This window comes from Pleurodeles waltl, chromosome 1_1, assembly GCF_031143425.1.
Source record: "Pleurodeles waltl isolate 20211129_DDA chromosome 1_1, aPleWal1.hap1.20221129, whole genome shotgun sequence".
Taxonomy (NCBI): domain Eukaryota; kingdom Metazoa; phylum Chordata; class Amphibia; order Caudata; family Salamandridae; genus Pleurodeles; species Pleurodeles waltl.
This window is the reverse complement of record NC_090436.1, coordinates 639,705,223-639,728,709: the sequence shown is the minus strand read 5'-3', so window position 1 is coordinate 639,728,709 and position 23,487 is coordinate 639,705,223. Positions and strand designations below refer to the sequence as shown.

Genomic DNA, 23,487 nt, shown 5'->3' with positions numbered 1-23,487 from the left:
GGAACAGGAGGCAAGCTCTATCCAAGCCCTTTGAGAGCACTTCTTCACCACAGCCAGGGAGGAGCAAGGCAGCAGGGCAAGAGCAAGGCAGCAGTCCTTCACAGAAAGCAGTCAGGTGAGTCCTTTGGGCAGCCAGGCAGTTCTTCTTGGCAGGATGCAGGTTCTGGTTACAAGTTTCTTCTCCAGGAAGTGTCTTAGGTGGTAGGGCAGAGGCCCTTTGTTTATACCCAAATGTGCCTTTGAAGTGGGGGAGACTTCAAAGAGTGGCTTAGAAGTGCACCAGGTCCCCTTTCAGTTCAATCCTGTCTGCCAGGGGCCCAGTAGGGGGTGTGGCAGTCCTTTGTGTGAGAGCAGGCCCTCCACCCTCACAGGAAGACCCCTTCAAAATGCAGGTGTATGCAAGTGAGGCTGAGTATCCTGTGTTTGGGGTGTGTCTGAGTGAATGCACAAGGAGCTGTCAATTAAACCCAGCCAGACGTGGATTGTAAGGCACAGAAGGATTTAAGTGCAGGAAAATGCTCACTTACTAAAAGTGGCATTTCTAAAATAGTAATATTAAATCCAACTTCACCAGTCAGCAGGATTTTGTATTACCATTCTGGCCATACTAAATATGACATTCCTACTCCTTTCAGATCAGCAGCTACCACTCAAACAATGTAGGAGGGCAGCCCCAATGTTAGCCTACGAAGGGAGCAGGCCTCACAGTAGTGTAAAAACGAATGTAGGAGTTTTATACTACTAGGACATGTAAACTACACAGGTACATGTCCTGCCTTTTACCCACACAGCACCCTGCCCTAGGGGCTACCTAGGGCACACCTTAGGGGTGACATATGTAGAAAAGGGGGAGTTTTAGGCTTGGCGAGTACTTTTAAGTGCCAAGTCGAATTGGCAGTGAAACTGCACACACAGGCCTTGCAATGGCAGGCCCGAAACAAGGTTAAGGGGCTATTTGAGTGGGTGGCACAATCAGTGCTGCAGGCCCACTAGCTATCATTTAATCTATAAGCCCTGGGCACATATAGTGCCTTCTGCTAGGGACATAAGTAAATTAAATAGTCCAATTGGGTATGATCCAATGTTACCAAGTTTAAAGGGAGAGAGCATATGTCCTTGAGCATTGGTTAGCAGTGGTAAAGTGCGCAGAGTCTAAAAACCAGCAAAAACAAACAGTGTCCAAAAAGTGGAGGGAGGCAGGCAACAGGTTAGGGGTGACCACCCTAAGGCTGTCAGGTCTAACAGCCAGCTTTCTAAAAGTGGCATTTTCAAACTTGTGATAATAAATCTGCCTTTACCATTAAAGAGGGTTTAATAAAAAGGTCATAGATACCAAACATGTATATCTATTAACTTTGGTTAAGGAATTACAACTTATTAATTTTAATAAGGCATTCCCAATGTTACTCTAAGGAAAGGGTAGCCCTCAGTAGTGAGAAAACAAAATTTAGGAGTTTTTCCACTACTGTGACATGTAAAAATAAAACGTGTATGCCTTACCTTTAAATTAACACATAATTAACACAGTACCCTGCCCTATGGGATACCTAGGGGCTACCCTAGGGGTGACATATGTATAAAAGGGGAGTTTAAGGCTTGGCAAGAGGTTTTAAAGGCCAAGTCAACATGGCAGTGTGACACTGCCTTCAGGCTCCAATGGCAAGTCTGGGACAAGTTTTAAGGTGCTACTTAAGTAGGTGGCAGACAGAGTGCTGCAGGCCCACTGGTAGTATTTAATTTAGCGGCCCTTTGTATATGGTATACCCCTCTACAAGGGACTGGCATGCAAATTAAATATGCCTATCAGGTATATGCCAATCAAACCATATTTAGGTGAGTGAGCATATGCACTTTAGCACTGGTTAGCAGTGATAAAGCGCACAGAGTCCTAAGGCCAACCGAGCAAAAAATCCAAACAAGATGGAGGCAAGCAGGCAAAAGGCTTTGGGGAAGACCACCCCAAGACTGAAAAGTCTAACACTTTATGATTTGATAGAACAGAATCCGGAGAACATTGCAGTGTTGAATGACGAGTGATTAGGTAACGGGGTCCACAAGGGGCTGTAAGAGCACTGCTATTAGCTAAAGGGGGAGAGAAACGCTCCACAGACTGGTTCCAAATTGGAGGGTAGGACCAGGGTAATTCCTATGAAACTCAAGTAGGGCACATGCGAAATAAGAATCTTAGTGATGTGTCCAGGAAGGAGCACCATGAGAAGGGAGAAGTTCTTCCAACTATGAGGTGGTGGCGTGCTACAAGTGCCACGCGGTGGGACACTTCAGAAGGGATTGTCAGGTGAAATACTCTGACCCATCCGCAATTGTGATAGCAAACGTGTTACACATGGTTGAAGAGACACGAGAGGACCCAGTTGAGCTCAACCTAGTAGCTAAGCAGATCTTTAAGAGGGACGCAAATGCTCTGAAGCACATTCATCCTAACTCAATGGAGCATATGCAGGAAGTTAGTATCAATGGTAGGAAAGTGCCTGCCCAAGAAACACGTAAGCCTTCCACATCATGGTTGAGAGGAAGCTCCTGAAGCCTGATGCTCCCTGGTACCAAAGAGATGGGTTTGGTATCCAGTGGAGAGGGCACATAGTATCTGTTTTTAAGGGTTGAGTTTGAGCTCAGTGGCCATGGTTGATGTCAGGGTAAGTATAAAGCAAGATGCAGGATGTCTCTTGGGCAATGACTGAATTGCTCTCGGCTGGGTGCCAGGACCGTCATCCTCATGGTTTGGACCACATCAGCTGTGTTAACAAGAGCACAGTCTTGGAGTGGTACTGGGAATCATACCAGAGTTGCAATTACTAGTACAGGGTAATTTGCAGAAAAGGGCAGACTCCAGGAAGGCAATGGCCGTGGGTGACATCTCTTCTGCTCTAGAAGAAGGGTAGGTTGAGGCTCCTGAAGGTTGCTAGGGTCTAGGCCGCTTCCAGAGCTGAAGGGCTTGCTAGCCATTGGAGGCCCTACCTGGGAAGATTGCTGCAAGTCACAGGAGGAGTGCCCTATGCTTGTAGGACTTTGAAAGGTGCCATGGAACTAGGCAGCAAAGGAACGGTTGATAAATACTATGTGGGCAGGGAGTATGGCCTACTTTATGGTAAGGCTGTAAATCCTGAGTCAGGTGCTTCCATTAGTGCACATGGATTTTCTGTGTCATTGGCCCATGAAGTGCCATTGGCAGGACACTTAGGCATTTGAACGACCCAGGATAGGTTGGACCCTCTGTTCTGCTGGCCATGGAGGCTCGGAGAGGTTCGTTGGGAGCACCCACCAGCTTGCCAGAGGAGTGGTAAAAGAGCAGGGAGGACTAAGGCACTTGTTGTAGGTGTTCCACTTGAGGGGTTGGGAATAGACCTAATAGGTCCATTTGACCCCCTCCTCACAGTCGAGCAACAAGTACATCTTGGTTGTGGTGGATCATGCCACCAGGTACCCGGAAGCTATAACTGAGGAACTTGACTGCATGGGTGGTAGCAAGTGCTCTCCTGGGGATCTTTTTTAGGGTCGGATTCCCAAGAATAGCAATTTATGACCGGGGAACCCATTTCAACTCCTCTTACATGGGAGAGATGTGGGAGAAAGCAGATATGACATATGACCTCTCCAGTGGTTTAGTAGAGTGGTTTAACTAGACACTGAATAGCATGATGGGAACTACGACAGAAAACCTCAATAAAAAGTGTTTTACTGCCATGGCCTCTTGTTTGTCTATGGAGAGAGTCTGCAGAAGAGGGTAAGGTGTTGGTCCCTCTGGGCTTCTGTATGGACACCTAGATTGGGGTGCACTTACTTTAGTCAGAAAAGGTTGGGAAGGAACCTCAATCTCTCCAAAGAAGGATGTGGGAGAGTATGTGATTGGCCTCAAGACATGGTTTGCATAATACATGGGTCAAGCAAAGGAAAACATTTCAGGCTAGCCAAGCATAGATGAAGCAGTGGTACAACCAGAAAGCTATGTAGACTGGGTGTCAGGAGGGTTAGTATGTGTTGTTAAAGCCTATTTGTCCTAGAGCTTTGGTGGACAAATGTTGTGGGCCATCGAAGGTAGTGAAGGACACTATGTACAGAATTTCTGACTGGGGTCATGGATGCAGGATAGCAGAAGTTGGAAACATGTTGTCTTGGGGTCACTGAAAGATCTCAGTCTGTGGTCTAGTCCAGTGGTGCTAGTGCCAAAACAACGTCTACTTGCTTGTGGTTCTGTGTGGACTATCGAGCCCTCAATGAGGTAACCAAGACCAATGCCCATCTAATCCAAAGAGCAGATGAACTTGTGGATCAGGTAGAGCCAGCAAAGTAATTGAACACCTTAGCTCTGACCAGTGGGTACTGACGATTGCGTTGGCACCAAATGCCAAGGAGAAGACTGTTTTTTCTATGCCAGAGCTGTTATATCAGTTCAAGGTGGTGCCCTTTGGGTTGAAGAATGTTCCTGCCAATTTCTATGTTTACACAAGGCTAGAGGTGTTCAGTATGAACTACTAGGATGACATTTCAGCAGTTCATGGCAGGACCACCTGAGATACATAGAACACGTGTTGGCTACGGTATAGAATGTTGAACTGACAATTAAGTCAACCAGGTTTCAGGTAGGGTAGTCCTCTGTAGTCCACATTGAGTATGAAGGGGAGAATAGGAAGATTCACCCACTGGATGCCAAGATTCAATCTGTTGTGGAGTAGGAGGAGCCTACTACCCAGACTGAGGTGAAGGCCTTTTTAGATCTCACCTGGTATTACAGGAAGTTTGTGGCGACTTATGCAACTATAGTAGCCCCATTGACTGCTTTGGCCTCCATGCAGCAGCCAAAGAAGGTGATTTGGACTGACGAGTGTCAAAGTATTTGAGGAACTTTTTGACAACGTTGTGCCTGAAGAATCATTGGAAATTGAGACCACAGTCTATGTTGAATCACCAGTCAGCCTCAACATGTTGGTTCGCCCTGCTGAAGGAAACCTGACGTACAGAAAAGTTTTAGTCTGAATGTAGAGGGGGTTCATTGGAACCGATGCCAAGTAAGAACCAGTCAACTTCGGGGGTCTTCCTGGCCACAGACTTAACCTCTTTGAGTTTTCCAATCTTCATCAACAACAACCACCACACCAGGAACTCACTCTTCTGCACACACTGCTGTCAAGCCCTGCTTTGGATCCAGCTTGCACCTCCGACAACCTTTTTTCTACCTAAATGTTTCTAAGTCAGAAAGTAACATTTCCTCCAAGGCAAACCTGGTCCCTGTATCCAACCCACAGTCCATTGCAGTCTGCATTAGCTTTTCACTTTGACCTGGTCTACTGTGACCAGATAACCAGTGTTGGAGCTTTATGCTTTTTGGTGCTAGTTTTAATTCAAAATGTCATATCTCTGGTTCTACTTGTTAGATTTTGCCATTTTATTTATTAAAATTAAAAATATATTTTTCAAAGTTGATTTGGGATTTTTCTTGTGTACCTTTTTTCGCTTTATTACTGTTTGAGTGCTGAATAACTACTTCACACATTGCCTCCAAGTTAAGCTTTACTACTTTGTGCCAAGCTTCCAGAGGGTTAAGCACATGTTTATTTAGTGACTTTAATGGTTCACCCTGGCAAGGACTGTAATTATTATTTCAGGTAGATTCTCAAGAATAAGTAGCTACTTACTCTAGCAGATAGAGAGCACATTAGGGACCTCAGAAAGAGGTGGGAAAGGAGTATAGAAATACAATTATTAGCAAATAATTTATTAAATAGCATGTTTACTCTACTTACTCTTGATGCCTCTCCTAGGTAACCATTTGGAACGAGGTGGGGCAGGGAGTAGCTGTTAGCTTCAGACCTCTCATTCGTCCCTGCACTCTGGTAAGGGGTTATAATGAAAAAGTTACTCCAAAAGAGGCACATACGCTCCTTTTCTCCCTCTCTCGTTACAATTACATTAAATTCTTCAAAAGAGAACACAGCAACGTTCCTCATGTTTCAGGAGCCATTCGATCAGTATTTCGAGTCAAAAAAAAAAACAGCATTAAAATAACTTCCTGCTTAAACCGAATTCATTGCACTTTTATTTTAAGAAATAAAATAAAAAAGGTGTGAGAAATCTGTTTTAAGGTCCAACGCTACCAGCGTTGGAGTACGACCTTTTTGTATTCAAATCTCTGCGAATTCTACTGCATTTTCATAGTAAGAGCTCAAGTTGTCCAATAACAAGAACAGCTTATTTAGTACATTGTTTCACTTTGGTATTTGCAGTTTTATGCCGCCTTCACCCCCTATGAATGCAAAGAATGCAAAAACCACAATGCAAAGAGAACCCAGACAGTGTATAAGCTAAATACAACTGACGAGCTGGGCCTCCATTATAGTTTATCCCACATCATATCAGTGATGGCGCAGAAAAGAAAGACTAACATATATTCATATATCATGTAACCAAAATCGTATAAGGTAGTGTGATTTTAGCAAAGAAAAATAATGTACGTGGGAAATTGTGCCCACGGGGTAGTTCGCCATTATTATAAACGGGCTTAATTAATCATGAAGAATTGACAAATGTGGTAATCCGTCATAATTGCAAACGGATTCTATGATTTTCTTGTTGAAACTGTTTTATGCTTAGCTTAAATTTAGCAGAGGCTTTGGCCTAGTTGCCCGGTCTCAAATTTTAACTGCGTGGCTTTACTTGCATTAACAAAAACATTGTTTTACTTTAAGGCTGTATTTTTCCAGTACAGATGACTAATACACTTATCTCAAGGTTTCGTGCTAGGCTGGTTTCATCCTTTTTAGCAAGGTCAGTTTCTGCAGGTGCGGACAATAAAAGCACTGATACCGAAATAATTGGCAAACTTTGTTGCAACTTGTTTTTCCAAGGCTCCAAGGACAATGTATGTAAAAATGAGTACTAGGAGAAAGACAATATTCATTGGTCAATTTGAAGCCACCCTATGAACCCTCCAATGGAAGACCCTTAAGTATTTGGAATGTTTCTTACTTAAACCCACCGGACAAAGAGAAGTCAGCCATTTTCCTTGATGCCATTTTGAAGCCAAATGCCAGACGCCATCTTAGATGACATCTTGATGCCCTTTTCTCTATTCCAGAGAAAGAGACTTTGAAAATTCTCACCCTAGAGACTTTAACTTTAATGTTGCCCTGCATTGCCCATGCAGTAACTTTGCCCCATTCTCCTTGCAACCGCAAGGAAACTTGCCCTTAGCTTTGCCCCTTTGAAATCTGCCCCATGCTGATCGAACCGATACCTGAGGGACGAAGCCTTTTCTTGAATGCGGATTGTATTTGGTAAATATGAAAGGATAATTGTATTATGCATTGTGTTTTCCTTCCTAGGTACCAACTGCTTATTTTGATAGGGCCCAAGCTAGAAGTTTTCTACATTTGTGTTGACTAAATTCGTTTTGCATGAAGCCCCACATGCCAATGCCAATTAGAGGCTAGTCGAGGTATTCATTAGATGCACCATGCTAAATTGAAATCTTGTTATGCTGACCGATGTATGAAATTAGTCAAATTCAGTTGCTTATATTAGTGATTTGTATTGCTATAACCGAGTGCATTATAATTCAGATTTTGCGTAGATTGCGTTTCTTTCCGCCGCTATGGACAGCTAGTAATGTTCGTATACATATATCATTTGGTTTTGAGACTTATATACATTGTGCTAGCTTTGTTAATATAGGGAAATAAATTAATTAACCTCAAATAAACTGGTGTGGTTATTCATGACCGAAAGGTCATGATGCATCAAAATACAGATGGTTATTGATTCCTAATGTGTTGATTGATTATTAATTGGTTATTGATTATAATTATTATCGATGATTGATTTGAGTGATCTGACTATTCTTGGATGAGGAGAGCCCAACTAGGTTAAAAGGTCCACCGACCTCCAGCGTGTCCAAGTACAAGTAATTTATGAGGACTGGACGCGCTATCAGTAGATGGTAGCAGAGATTGATGTTTCGCCCTTTGGGACCCCATCCGAACAATAGATGGAGTCAAGTTAGAATTTCTTTTGATAAAACAAGTTGGAGAGATGATGATGCCCTAAATCCCCAATGACTTTCCCGGAATCTCAGAGCTTGCGAATGGAGGTGTGAGAACATTTCCGGCGTTTCTAGTGACGGTATGAGAGAAGTTCGGGTTTTGCGCTTGCACAGCTTATTGCCGCAGATTAATTGAGAAGTTTGTGAGGATTTTAGGGGGTTACGAACTCCAATTAAAAGATTAGAGGAGTGTTACTCCAAAGTGTGAGAGTAGGGAAGTCGTCAAACTTCACATGTGTGTAGCGCTTTGTGCAGAAAAAATTGTCCACGTGGTTGTTGATGTTGAGACGGGCCCTGCGAGGTCAAGAGACTCCGGAGTATGTTGAAAAGTGTATGAGACACTTGATTGATGTTGTAATCTGTTCGGTGTAATAGGTTGATCGGGCGTGGTCAACGAGTCAGTATGAATATTGAGGAATGAAAGAAAATCTTCGACTTTGAGATTTGACGAATTCTAAGGTGCACTAGAATAGTTCATTGATCAGTTGAGAGTAAAGTTTGCGGGTCAAATTTTGCTTCCGAAAGCGGGAAACTGAGAAAGATGGAATAACTGCTGAGGCTAGTGAAAAATCCCTAAGGTTTCTGAAGCGATTGTATTACCCTTCCTGTAGGGAACCAACAGATTTGTTTTCTTCTTTTTGGTTAGTGCTCGCGATATATATTGCAGAAATTAGTTTTGAGTGAAGCTGAATGAAGGAGGACAAGCTGCGAGACTTTGTCAGCCGCAGTGTGTGGGTGTGACATCACTGGGAGCCGCGCTGGGATAGGTTGGTTGGTGAGAAGGGTCGCGCACGTATTGGACGCAGTTCGTGAAGCGCAATTGGTGGGGAAAGGCAAGCGAAGAGTATTCCGGGAATTAAACTCACTTATTGATTACACATTTTAGAAAAATAAAAGACGGAAAGATTAAATTTTTCAAAGCATTTAAGAGTGCCTTGAGGGGAGATGTATATATTAAAGCAAATGTAGGAGAAGAAACACGGCCTGAGGGTACACCAGCTTACATCGTGATTGAAGAAAAGGGTGTCGCACCATGTCTTTGGCTAAAGCAATGGTGCAAATTAACAGAAAAGCATGGAAGTGTAGCGTTCCCTATCCATGGGTCGTTTAATCTAAGAGTTTTGGAGAATCTAAGATTCGCGCTATACGACATGAAAGTACCTCCAAGACCAGCACAGTTTGAGGCATTAGCAATTTGGGAGCTAATAGGTAGAAACCAACAACAAAAGAAATGTGAGACAAGAGTGAGAAAAGTAGAAAAGACACTAGCGGATGCTAGATGGGATAGCACACAAAAGGTTTGGAGATCAGACGTATTGCAGGGAATTCAATTGTTTCCAGCAATTACTGACGAAGCAGAGACGGAAGGAAGGAAAGCTACCTATAAAACAAACAGGAGTCAGTCCAGAGATAGAGAAAACAGAAATTCGAAAAGGTCAGACGATGAGGAGTTCATTATGCAATTGCTAAACGATCGCCTGCCACCATATGTGGAAAGCGAAAAAGGCTCAAGCACTAGTACTGCCCCTCCAGAACCAATACAAGGTAATGTGACACCGAATTTGAGAATATCACAGAGGCAGAGCAGTTCCGATATGCCTTTTACACCACAAATACCACAAGTTCAGAGAATCTATCCTGACGTGCCTAAATTGAAACCTGTCGATAATTATCAGCCGCAGGTTCAAAGGCGCTGCTGTGATGAGCATAATCTGGGAAGGACTTTTGATTTAATGGCGCTGGGAGGACAGAATTATCAAAGACCGACATTGATTCAAGCCGAATCAACACAAATTTTGATGCCTCAAAAGCAGGTACAAGAAGTGCCAAGGTACACTCGAGTAACAGAGAGCCAGTTAGGTATGCCAGCAATGATGAACCATAATGTGAGGATTAACATGCCACAGAATTTGGGGAACAGGCAGAATCCAGATGCAATATCTCTGCCTATCACTGTAGGTCCGCCAGTGCCATTGTATATACAGGCAAACCCAAACGTATGCGATCAAGGGGTAATGACACAAAAGGAGACAGGGAGAAGATGCATAGAAAACACTCCAGAAACGACTCCGGTAGGAACACTGCCAAATGGATCTGGGTCTTTGTCGGAATTTAGTCCAATTCCAATTTGTGCTCCGTCAACTGTGGTAAGGTCAAATCCACCACTAATAGTACCGCTGACTTCAAAAACTGAAGTGTTACAGCAATCATCAGTAGCAGTTGATGTAAGTGCTACATTGATGGGACTGAACGCACAACAGCTAACACAATGGTTCAACAGTTTGAACTCCCCACAGAGTACACCCAGCGGGAAGGGAGAGGAATACCTGAATAAAATAAGATTGGGCATGGAAGCAGGTGAACTAGTAGAGGGAACGATGGGTCTGAACAGGTTAGAATCATACACAGAAGAAGAGCGGAGATACATGTGCCCTAGGATTACAAGAGAAGTAAGCAGGGTACATAAGAAGTTACAAGAAATTGCAGTCAGAAACGAGATCGATATAGGTAAGACTAAACACTTGAGCAGAAGTTACAGGCTAGACTTTGAGACAAAAGACTTTGAACACATGAGATCTGCAGGGATGAAAACACACCTTAAGGAGATACTGCAGAGCACGCAGGTCTGGAGATGTTTAGACAAGTGGGAAAGTAGATGGGTTAAGAAAAAGGACAAAAAGAAAGAAAGTACCCCAGATCGGAATGAAAAAGCACAACAGAATGACGACCTGATAACCATGTTGCCAATGAGAGAAACAGCAGGGGGAAAACTTGTACATGTACCGTGGCACAGGTGCGATATTCAATCCTTTACGGATGATTTCCCTAAATTAAGAGAGAAACCAATTGAATGGTATCAACAAACAGATAGATTTGTGAAATTCGCAAAATGTCTTTGGGAAGACCTGAACACCTTATTCGAAATTGTGGTTCCGGCAGATTTGTGGGAAGATTGTAAGAGGGCTGTAGGTTGGCCGGCAAGTGAACCAGAAAGAGATAGGGACACAGGTGCACCATCACCTACGGTAATAAGTTTATACCATAAGGTGATTGAGCACTTGAAAACAAAGGTTGCGTCGGAAAATGTGGATTGGCAGAGGATTGACAGAATGGCACAAGAAGTTAAAGAGTCAATACATGCGTACTATGAGAGATTGTTGAAAACGTTTAAAAATTACAGTGGCACGGAAACGATTGAGGCAAAGGACATGCTCCATTTTGTGTTCAGATTTGCAGAAGGGTTGAGACCCGAGATCAGTCAGATGATTAAAATGCATTTGATTTGTTGGCAGTCAAAATCGATCGACGAAGTGTTGAACTATGCAAAATACTGCAGTGATGAGATTGAGACAAAGCAGAAAAGGTTGAAAGAAAAAGTGATGGTGATGCAGCTTAGAGCATCTCAGACAGGTTTGCAAGGTTTACAACAACAGTTGCCGCAGCAGCAACAGCAGGGAAATGCTATGTTTCAGCCACAGATGAGAGGCAGAGGCCGAGGAGGTTTTGTGAATAATGGTCCTGATTTAAATACTGTTATGATTCCAAATGGTATACAGGCAATGAAGAAGGTGATGCCATGTCACACGTTTGGAATCGTCGGGCATTGGAAACGGGAGTGCCCAATGACGGTGCAGGAAGGTGTAGGTCAGCAAAACAATGATGTCAATACATTTCAGAATATGAGAGGACCGAAATTGAGAGGTCCAAATCCAAATTTTCAAAATAATGTAAATCAGATGCAGGGTTTACAACCCATACAGCCGCAGCAGGTGCAAATGCCCCGTGCACAAATGGCACAGTTGCAGCCAATGCAACAGCAGTTTCCTATGGTACCTAATCAGTAAATGCAAATACCCTTAGCACCAATGAATCAGCAACAAGTAAAGCTTCCTCAACAGGTCACAGGTCAAGGGTTGAACCAAAATGATACAGTACACCAATTCCTGTTACACAGTGAGAATGGAATAAACAATGCGTGGGAGAGTGAAAGTTCAGATGAGGAGGGAAATTGTATGCTTGCAGCATCCTTGGAAGTTGATCAAAAGGGTCCGTATGCGGAAGGAAGAGTTATGGGTCACCGTGTTTCGTTCTTGGTTGACACTGGAGCTACACGTTCTACAGTTAGAAGCATCAAAGTACCAAATTTGCCACTTTCAGGGAGAACAGTTCAAGTAGTGGGAGTAGCAAATAGGTACCTGACAAACCCAATCACAGATCCAGTGCAAGTCAGAATTGGTAACTATCAAGGGTCACATAAATTTGTGGTGTGTGACTCAAGCCCAATATCACTATTAGGGAGAGATTTATTGTGTAAATTGGGATGCTCGATTATGTGTTCAAATGATGGAATTAAAATTCAGACAAACAGTGATGAGGAAGGAGGACTGTTTAGGAGGGGACGAAGTGGAAACTGTCGATGAAGAGTATCCCCTGATTATTCTTTATCCAATGCTCACTGAAGCAGATATTCCTGCTGAGTTACAGGAAACTGTTGAAAAGGAAGTGTGGGATATGACAGGGAAAGAAGTAGGATTGGTCAAAGGAGTAGAACCAGTGAAAGTGACCGTAAAACCCAATGTAAATTTTCCCCAGACACCACAATACCATATGTCGCAAGACACCCTCATGAAAGTCGCCCAACTCATTGATGAGTTTGTGAAACAGGGAGTACTGAAAGAAGTGCTAAGTAGTCCATGTAATTCACCAATCATGGGACTAATAAAACCGAGTGGAAAGGTCCGGAGTGTTCAGGATTTGAGGAAAATAAATGACATAATACTCAAATGTTGTCCCGTAGTACCAAATCCAGCTGTGATAATGTTTCAAATTCCTTGTGATGCTGAGTGGTTCTCAGTCATCGACTTGTCACAAGCATTCTTTTCTGTGCCTCTTCATGAGGACAGCCAATATCTCTTTTGTTTCAAATTCTTGGACAGAGTCTACAGTTGGTGTCAAACTCCTCAAGGGTTTTCGGAGTCACCATCAATTTTCAATCAGATTCTAAAGAAAGATTTGGAATCACTGGAATTACCATTTGAATCAACCTTGGTACAGTATATTGACGATTTGCTGATCGCATCCAAGACAGAAAATGACTGTACAGCTGACACCATTGCCCTACTGAACCATTTGGGAAGGAACGGATACAAAGTGTCCCCTTCAAAATTACAGTTCTGCCAGAAGAAAGTGAAATATTTGGGTCACCAAATAGAGAAAGGGTCAAGAAGAATTACGAAAGAGAGAATAACAAGCGCACTTCAAATGAGTCCACCGAAGACGAGAAGAGAGGTGAGAAAGTTTTTGGGAATGGTGTGCTACTGTCACCAATGGATTCCCAATTTCTCAACTCTGGCAAAACCTTTACTGAAACTGACCCAGAAAGATGCGCTGGATAAAATAGTGCCGAAAAGAGATTAGATGGATGCTTTTATTGAATTAAAGGAATGCATGTGCAGGGCTCCAGCTTTAGGTATGCCTGATTACACAAAGCCTTTTACATTGTTTTGTCATGAACGTGATGCATGTTCCTTGTCTGTCTTGACTCAAGCCCATGGTGGCGTAAACAGACCAGTAGCATATTTTTCAGCTACTTTGGATCCAGTCGCAGCAGTCTTACCGGGATGCTTGCGTGCTGTAGCAGCAGTTGGTATAAGCCTAAATCAGAGTGAAGGAATAGTGATGGGACACCCTTTAACAGACATGGTCCCTCACTCAGTCGAAATACTTTTGACATGTTCCCGAACACAGCACATGACCGGTGCTAGACTTACAAGGTACGAGGCAATCATTTTGGGGTCACCCAATGTGCAGCTGAAAAAGGTGCACTACGTTGAATCCAGCAACTTTGCTACCCAGTGAAAATGTCGAAATTGAGAACGCTGAAGACATCGAGCACGACTGTCTTCAGGTGACTGAATTTTGTACAAAGCCAAGACCTGATATCAAAGACACCCCATTGGAAGAAAATGATCAAATTATTTTTGTTGATGGTTCATGTTTAAGAGATGCACTAGGAATATTGAAAGCAGGATATGCTGTATGTACAATAACTGGTGTTCTGGAAGCATCTTGGCTTCAAGGAGTTTACTCTGCACAGGTAGCGGAACTAGTAGCCCTTACTAGAGCTTGCCAACTTTCCGCATTAATGAAAGTCACCATTTACACTGACAGTCAGTACGGATTTGGAATAGTGCATGATTTTGGACAATTGTGGTCACAGAGAGGCTTCATGACCGGTTATACGACGGAACACCGATTTCCTAAACAACTAGTGCCTTAACAACGAGGTCGGAACACCGACCTCGTTGCTACTACTAATGATTTTACCACGAATGCCTTAACAACGATTTTCGTTGTAAAGGCATTCCTGATAAAAGCATTACTAATAGGCACCATTGACCCTACATCCCTCACCCCACCCCCCCACCCCAAAGCCAAAAACGCCCCACCCCCCAACCCCACCCCAAAACCTAAAACCCCCTGACCCCCTCCCCAAAACCAAAAACGCCCCACCCCCCCAACCCCGCCCCAAAACCTAAAACCCCCTGACCCCCACCCCCAAAACCAAAAACGCCCCACCCCCCAACCCCGCCCCAAAACCTAAAACCCCCTGACCCCCCACCCCCTCCCAAAACCAAAAACACCCCACCCCCCCCAAGCCCACCCCAAAACCCCCCACTTACCTTAGTCGACCCCTTTTCACCTGCGTCCTCCTCCTTCGCCAACTCCCTTCTTTGTACCTTAACCACGCATGTTCGTAGTTCAGAACATATGTAGTTAAGGCACAAAATAACAGAGTCGTGGTTTAAAAAAACGCTGTTGCTCTTTCGTTAACCACGACTTCGTTAAAAAGACGTCGTAATAAAGGATGTTTCCCTTCATGACCTCTTCAGGATCGACAGTGAAAAATGGTGAAAGAATAAGAGAATTGTTACATGCCATCCAGTTACCAGGAGAAGTAGCAGTGGTAAAATGCAGTGCACACTCGAAATCACAAGACTTTGTTTCTTTGGGAAACGGATATGCAGATCAAGTCGCGAGGTTTTTGCGCATTGAACTGTATATTGCTCAGAGACGAATGGAACTTAATAAATGAGCCTTTGCTCTAAAAGTTGTAGATACAATTGAAGAATTGAAATCCCTACAGAATGATGTCAGTGAAGATGAGAAACTCTCATGGAGCAAGTTACAGTTACAGTGCGTAAAGAAACCAGATGATTTGTGGGTTTCAAGTGAAGGGAGATTGGTTCTACCAGACAGTCTTTTAAGGCAGTTAGCCAGACTGTATCATGGACAGGCCCATCTTGGAAGGGATGCCATGATTAGAATATTCAAAATTGATTGGTTTAACCCCAAATTCCGCCAAGTTGCTGAAGCAGTTTGCCATTGTTGCGTCATTTGCCAACAAATGAACGCAGGGAAGGGAACAGTAGTGAATTTGAGCCACATTGGAAGAGCTGGTGGGCCATTCAGCAGGATGCAAATGAATTTCATTGAGATGCCTATGCATGCAGGCTTGAAGTATGTGTTGGTGATTGTGTGTATTTTTAGTCAATGGATTGAAGCATACCCTACACGTAGAAATGACAGCCTTACAGTTGCCAAATTACTCTTGAGAGAGCTAATACCACGTTTTGGATTCGTGATCTCTTTAGAATCAGATAGGCGGAAGTCACTTCAATAACGAAGTAATCAAATTACTGTGTGCAGCATTGAACATTGAACAAAAGTTGCATTGTAGCTACCGCCCTGAAGCATCAGGACTAGTGGAGCAAATGAATGGCACATTGAAATCGAGAATGGCGAAAATATGTGCATCAACAAACTTGAAATGGCCTGACGCATTGCCCTTGGTGTTAATGTCAATGAGAAACACCCCTGATAGAAAGACTGGACTGTCACCGCATGAGATCCTCATGGGCAGAGCCATGAGGCGTCCAGCAGTTCCTGCAAATGCTCTTGTGAAAATTACAGATGTTATGGTGTTGGACTACTGCAAAGGTCTAGCTGATGTGGTGCACTCTTTTTCTCACCAGGTGGAGGCAACCACCTTGCCACCGATCCAAGGTCCAGGACACGCCCTGAAAGCAGGTGACTGGGTCGTGATAAAGAAGCATGTGAGGAAGTCATGTCTGGAACGCCGTTGGAAAGGACCTTTCCAAGTGATTCTGACGACTACCACTGCTGAGAAATGTGCGGGAGTTCCCAACTGGATTCACGCCAGTCACACGAAAAGGGTGACGTGCCCCAGAGAAGAGGAAGTTGAAGCGCTGAAATCGCCAGTGACTGACAAGAGAGCACCAGGCACCGAGACAGGTCAAAGAGAACCAGGAGGCGAACAAGCAGAAATAGAGGAAGGGGAGATATTTTCTGAGGAAGACACAACTGATTCATTTGAGGAGGACCAAGGAGGAGCCTCAGGAAGTGACAAAGATCCTGAAGGTGACAAAGAGCCTGAGACAGGTGAAGGAGCAGGAGAGCCTGATCAGAGGATGGCTTTCCCAGAAGGAGACGATACAGGAAAAGGAAAACCTGATTGACCTCCTAGGGGAGAAGACAAGACAGGACAGAGTGAAACTGTTCAAACTCTTCCAGAACCGGTTGCAGGTCCATCAGGTGAAAACAGTGTGAAACGGAGACAAAGCATATCGCCAGTGAAATTAAGGACTAGAGAAATATTAAACAAAAGTGAAGGGCCAAAGTTGAAAGAGAAAAGAAAAGAAGTGTGTCGCAATAACAACTCCAAGTGAAGAGAAAGACCCAGCCAAGGAACAAGGCACCAGCGAGAGAGAGTCAAAAGGAGATGCAAAATTGAAAAGGAAAAGAATACCGAGCAGAAGATATTCTGGTCCGGAGTGGGCATACATAGCCACTAACGATTGGTCAGACGAATTCCTATCTCTCAGTCTTGAGAACGAAGAAGCAGAACGACATTTTGGTACCTGAAAAGTTAAATCCCATGAAACATTACCGAATAAGACATTGACAACCTGATTGATAACTTGATTGACTTTGAGACCGATTTTGAGACAGAGCTGCTAAACCGATAAGAGACTAAGCTGCTAAAGAAAACCATGTGAACATTGAACTTGTTCAGCTTTATATATATCTGCAAATTTGATTCGATAAAGTGTCTCCAACTTTCTGATTCTATATAGATCATGCCAGGCAATAATACAAAGGGACATAAAATGAAGTGTTGTAAATACATATGTATAGGCTTAATAACTGCATGTATACTAATAATTATAGCAATAGTTCTTGGAATGCATGGGAAGAATGAAAGAGACGTGAATGATGCTTCTACTTCTAAACCTACTACTGAACTAACTCCTCAGCGGAAACTCGAACAAGATGAGAGATATTTACACGACAAAAAAGAATTGTCCTCATACGTTTTCTATTGCTTGCTGAATGAGTATGTTGAGACAATGGATGCGAAAGATTGTTGTGTGTACCCAAATACCTACCTCAGTAAAAGAAGGAGTGACATATCATAGCATGCCTCTTACGTATGGAATTTCATGTAGTTTATTAATGACCAGAGTTTATGGCCAGGAGTACATTCACTACTTTTATTCCAATTATGATGTTGTATTTGCATATATCCCCATAATAAAGCTCCTGAGTAAAACAGCAAGATATTATTATATAAAGTTAGTTAGGGGTTTCTTTGAGTCATTGTCACCTTTTCACCAGCTTACGCTCACAGAGAAAACCTTACATGCTTGCTTTCACTGATAGAGAAAAGTTTTCTAGATCACACTGATGATAGGAGGAAGGAGAAATTAGAAAAGGAATTACACAAGAGGACATCTGCAGATAATTATGCTTTTGCCGCGATAAAGACACAAGGGAAAATAGCTTTAGATGCAATACACGTAGGGAGGCTTTGTGTATATAGACCTAAATCATATGGCACAATCTTTGTGGGAACGACTGAATGTAAACATACGTTTTTGTTTCAAGCTAAGTGGACAAGACACAGTTATTCCAGGGGTATATTATATTTGTGGACTTAACGCCTATTATCGTCTTCCAAAAGGATGGTATGGGAGATGTTATTTGGGAATAGTATTTCCAAAGTTTTATCAACTGGACGACTTAAAGAAATTTCCAAAGCTGTCTGAATCACATCATGTTCAGACAAGGGAGACAGCTTCTGGTGTGGTAGGAGATATATTTGGAGCAATGATTCCTTCAGTAGGAGTCCTATTGAATTCAATTAAAATACGAAAGTTGTCTACTAATGTGGATCACATGTTGACAAAATTCTCAGGAGCTATAATCCTGATGGATGCTGAACTTGCTGCAGAAAGAGCTATGACTCTTCAAAATCGGCTTGCTTTAGACGTTCTTTTAGCAAAGGATGGCGGCGTTTGCAAAATGCTTGGTGCACGTCACTGTTGCTCTTATATTCCGGACAACAGCGGGCGAATTAGAAAAATGCTTACAAATCTAACTAGCGAAAGTACAGATTTGAAGGAATTGAAAGAACCAGGAGTATGGGAGAAGGTTGGAAAAGGATTCGCTTCTGTGGGAAACTGGCTCAGCAACATTTGGAACGGAATATTATTGAAGATAGTAAAAGGAATATTAATAATATTAATTTGTTTATTAGGTATTTGGGGAATATGGAAAGCTATTAAAATATTGAAAACAAGAAACAAGGAGAAGAGAAGAGAAAGAACAAAATAAAATGGTAGAAATATACAGAGAAAAATCAAAGGGAACCAAAAGGAAGAGGGAATTGACTGAAGTGCCAAATTACTAAAAAAATAATTTTAATGGAATAAAATTTGTGGTGGAAGATTTGATGTGATGACATAATTAGTCATCAGAGGAGGGATTGATGATGCAGAAAAGAAAGACTAACATATATTCATATATCATGTAACCAAAATCGTATAAGGTAGTGTGATTTTAGCAAAGAAAAATAATGTACGTGGGAAATTGTGCCCACGGGGTAGTTCGCCATTATTATAAACGGGCTTAATTAATCATGAAGAATTGACAAATGTGGTAATCCGTCATAATTGCAAATGTATTCCGTGATTTTCTTGTTGAAACTGTTTTATGCTTAGCTTAAATTTAGCAGAGGCTTTGGCCTAGTTGCTTGGTCTCAAATTTTAACTGCGTGGCTTTACTTGCATTAACAAAAACATTGTTTTACTTTAAGGCTGTATTTTTCCAGTACAGATGACCAATACACTTATCTCAAGGTTTCGTGCTAGGCTGGTTTCATCCCTTTTTAGCAAGGTCAGTTTCTGCAGGTGCGGACAATAAAAGCACTGATACCGAAATAATTGGCAAACTTTGTTGCAACTTGTGTTCCAAGGCTCCAAGGACAATGTATGTAAAAATGAGTACTAGGAGAAAGACACTATTCATTGGTCAATTTGAAGCCACCCTATGAACCCTCCAATGGAAGACCCTGAAGTATTTGGAATGTTTCTTACTTAAACCCACCGGACAAAGAGAAGTCAGCCATTTTCCTTGATGCCATTTTGAAGCCAAATGCCAGACACCATCTTAGACGACATCTTGATGCCCTTTTCTCTATTCCAGAGAAAGAGACTTTGAAAATTCTCACCCTAGAGACTAACTTTAATTTTGCCCTGCATTGCCCATGCAGTAACTTTGCCCCATTCTCCTTGCAACCGCAAGGAAACTTGCCCTTAGCTTTGCCCCTTTGAAATCTGCCCCATGCTGATCGAACCGATACCTGAGGGACGAAGCCTTTTCTTGAATGCGGATTGTATTTGGTAAATATGAAAGGATAATTGTATTATGCATTGTGTTTTCCTTCCTAGGTACCAACTGCTTATTTTGATAGGGCCCAAGCTAGAAGTTTTCTAAATTTGTGTTGACTAAATTCGTTTTGCATGAAGCCCCACATGCCAATGCTAATTAGAGGCTAGTCGAGGTATTCATCTGATGCACCATGCTAAATTGAAATCTTGTTATGCTGACCGATGTATGAAATTAGTCAAATTCAGTTGCTTATATTAGTGATTTGTATTGCTATAACCGAGTGCATTATAATTCAGATTTTGCGCAGATTGCGTTTCTTCCGCCACTATGGCCAGCTAGTAATGTTCGTATACATATATAATTTGGTTTTGAGACTTATATACATTGTGCCAGCTTTGTTAATATAGAGAAATAAATTAATTAACCTCAAATAAACTGGTGTGGTTATTCATGACCGAAAGGTCATGGTGCGTCAAAATACAGATGGTTATTGATTCCTAATGTGTTGATTGATTATTAATTGATTGATTATAATTAGTTATCGATGATTGATTTGAGTGATCCGACTATTCTTGGATGAGGAGAGCCCAACTAGGTTAAAAGGTCCACCGACCTTCAGCGTGTCCAAGTACAAGTAATTTATGAGGACTGGACGCACAATCATCAGTCATCCGGCACCACGTCAGGAATGGGATTTTCAGTTTATTTTTTACCCTGGCAACATAGCAGGCAGGAGTTAAAGTTTCAATTTTAGTTTTGGTCGTAAAAGTGCCAGAACGCTCAGGGCAAATGGTAGAAATACTGCGAGGGGCTGCATACCACCACCCACATGGGGCTAGTATACCATTCACTCAGAATTTGGTTAAAAGGGCGAGACACGGCGATGTTAGGCTCAGTCACATTCAAATGTTTTCACACTTTTAAAGTAAAAAGCAAACACTGTGTAGCGCCAGTCCCAGTGAAATCTAGACCGTGATATGGCCCAATAACTGTCAGTTCGGTAGGTTTTGGAGTTGTAAGAACCGCAGTCAAAGTGATATAAAAGCAAAGGAGGGAGGGAGGGAAGGAAGGGTAGAAAGGGTTACATCACTCTTGTGAGGAATACGTAAAGGAATGGGAAGTGACGACCTAGGCTGAGCGGGACATGAACAAATGACAGTTCGTATATTTTACCAATCCTGCTCTGCACCTAAATCAGATTTTTCCGAGAAATACAAACGAGCATGAGGCATTTAGCATAGTTCGATACCAGTGGATACCTAGGGTGACCACACAGCTCCTCATAATTAGGATCCAATGTTACACGGAACATGCGGTGTCCGATGCAGTCATTTGGTAACCTAACCAGACTGGAAACACGGTGCGCCCCCCCCCCCCCCCCCCGTGCGCCCCCCCCCCCCCCCCCCGTGCGCCCCCCCCCCCCCCGTGCAGTCACCCATCCCGCTAACCTCATTGCGGTCAACAAACCCCTCCTCATAAAGGAGTCTTCAAGTCAGAAATCGTTTAGAGGCAACAACACAAAGAATGATGGGACTTGTACTTTTATTCCTTTCGTAAGTGTAATTAGCGTTATTGGACGAAAATCAGCATAAGATAAAGGTCACTTTAATGACATGGTTGACAGCTAAACAATCTAAAAAAAAAAAAAATCAATTGAACAACAAAGAGTTAATTAGCCATTAAAAAGACAGGGGCAGTAAGAGGTGTTACTCTCGGCACATACCCTGCACCACTTTATCTTTGAAGACCATGCTGCCTCCGTAACCTCCACCAACTAAAGGCCCATACCTTGCCGTGCAGGGACGCCAAAGTTCCTCACGCACTGTGAGCGGAAGGAGGTCCTTTTGAAGCCTGGGCCCTGCACTCTTCGCCTTAGTTAGAACAGCTGCAAGCCCTTCGACATCTCTTCGCTTTTCGTTAACAAGCTGTTAGCTTGAAGTCCCTTAAATTCTATACTGAAACAGCCTCTGTAAAGGTGGGTTAGAAATATATTTCTTTAATGAGGAAAGTTACTTAGAGGTATTTTTCCAAGACTGGCGATTTTCTCTGCAGTCTGGTTCTTGTACTGCAGTTATAAAATGGAAAAACAAAACTAGAGGTACCAGAAAGAATAACTCAAAAAAAGTGCAAATTAACTTCTCACACCTGAAAAGGGAGAGCTCAACTAAGCAAGCGGGATAAGCGTGCCTACTTATATCAGGTGCCTCAAGTTCGACTCTTTGCAGGGCATTTCAGCCTCTTAATTAACTGTTCGTAGATAAGATATTAGCATTACGTTAAAAGGTAACAGCACCTGGTATTTAAAGTGCTTCAAAACGACACAACTGCAAAGGTAAGTACTGAAAAGGGAGTGCTTGAATCATATGTTAAATATATGCTATTTTGATTTTTGTGTGGAAAATCTGGATTATGGTCTTGACAAATCAGCCTATTGACATTTTATTCAAACCCTGAGAACCTGTAAATTAGGTTTGGCTACGTGAGCCAGAATGGAATCAACACAGATAGCAGCTTCCACTTAAACCATTTAGCGCAAGTCCCAAGAAAAGAGACGTGCATTGTGTACAAAACTAGTACGGTTATGTAAAAAGTTTGCATTAGGATGACTCACTTTCATTTACACGTTATCACATTTGTTAATGAATACACCTAAAGGTGAATTGGTCAGCACCTTCCAATGCAGCAGCATTGGCATACATCTTAAACTCTTGCCTGGACACACGATTTTATTATAAGACCAGAAGCTCGTAGTATGTTTTCTTAACGTGCTACTCTTATACTAGCCATGAATCGCAAAAAAATACACTTTTTTGGGGTCACAAACTAAAGGATGTGGTAGGAAGCGAAGCCAGCAATCGTTTATGAGCTTAATATATATATCACAGTGTATTTTCTTGCAGCACCACCATGATTTAAGTACTTCAGAACATGCCTGTCTCTTTTAGTTAGAAATGTGTTTGAAATCTGTTTGGTATTGGAGATCGGATACTATGCTTGGCTTAAACGGCCTATCTTTCACACACTTGTTTCTCATTTGTTTTCTTTCTCTGCATCTAGATTGATTTTGGGGCACTGTTTTCCCTAGCCTTCTACTTGGGTTCCTACTTCTGGCATGCTGTATTTCATGCAGTGACATTTTGTTTAAAAACATGACATGGACACTGCAATGGTCAGCATGCCTTGCTATTACCAAATAGATTCAGCACTGGAGCAATTTACTAATTATAGTTTGCATGATTGCCCACATGCATTTATAGCTTTCACCTGCAATGCCTATACATGTCTTTCTGATGATGTTTTGATGAAGGCATTTGATGGGGGAGCGTGGTTGATGTTATTGTGCATACAGAAGTCAGACTGTTTGGCATAAACAGTGAAAATCATAGCTGTCAAGTTTCACAGGTCCGTGCACGATGTGCTGCTCCAGTCCAATATTTTCCTTTGAGTTCTGGGAATTGTAGTCCTCTTTTATAATGGAGTAAATAAAACTACAAGTCCTAGAATTCAAAGGAAAAACTTGGCCTGGAGCAGCACATCACGTATGGACCAGGGAAACGTGGCAGGGCTGAAAAATTAAAATTACAGCTAACCTAAATGAGACCTTTCTAATTTCTAAAACCTTGGATTCTAATATATCTATTTGTGTGAATACTGTTGCAGTTGGCTATTATGTAAATGTG

At 42.5% G+C, this 23,487-nt stretch overlaps 1 protein-coding gene across 1 annotated transcript in view; it reads right to left on the bottom strand.

Moving 5' to 3' along the window:
- Positions 1–21,636, bottom strand: part of ARL14EPL (ARF like GTPase 14 effector protein like) — a 93,164-nt gene extending 71,528 nt beyond the window's left edge. The window contains exon 1 of the mRNA XM_069221515.1: positions 21,531–21,636. The gene's annotated coding sequence lies outside the window, so the exon portion shown is untranslated. The remainder of the gene's footprint in view (positions 1–21,530) is intronic.
- Between the last annotated feature and the right edge of the window lie 1,851 nt (positions 21,637–23,487).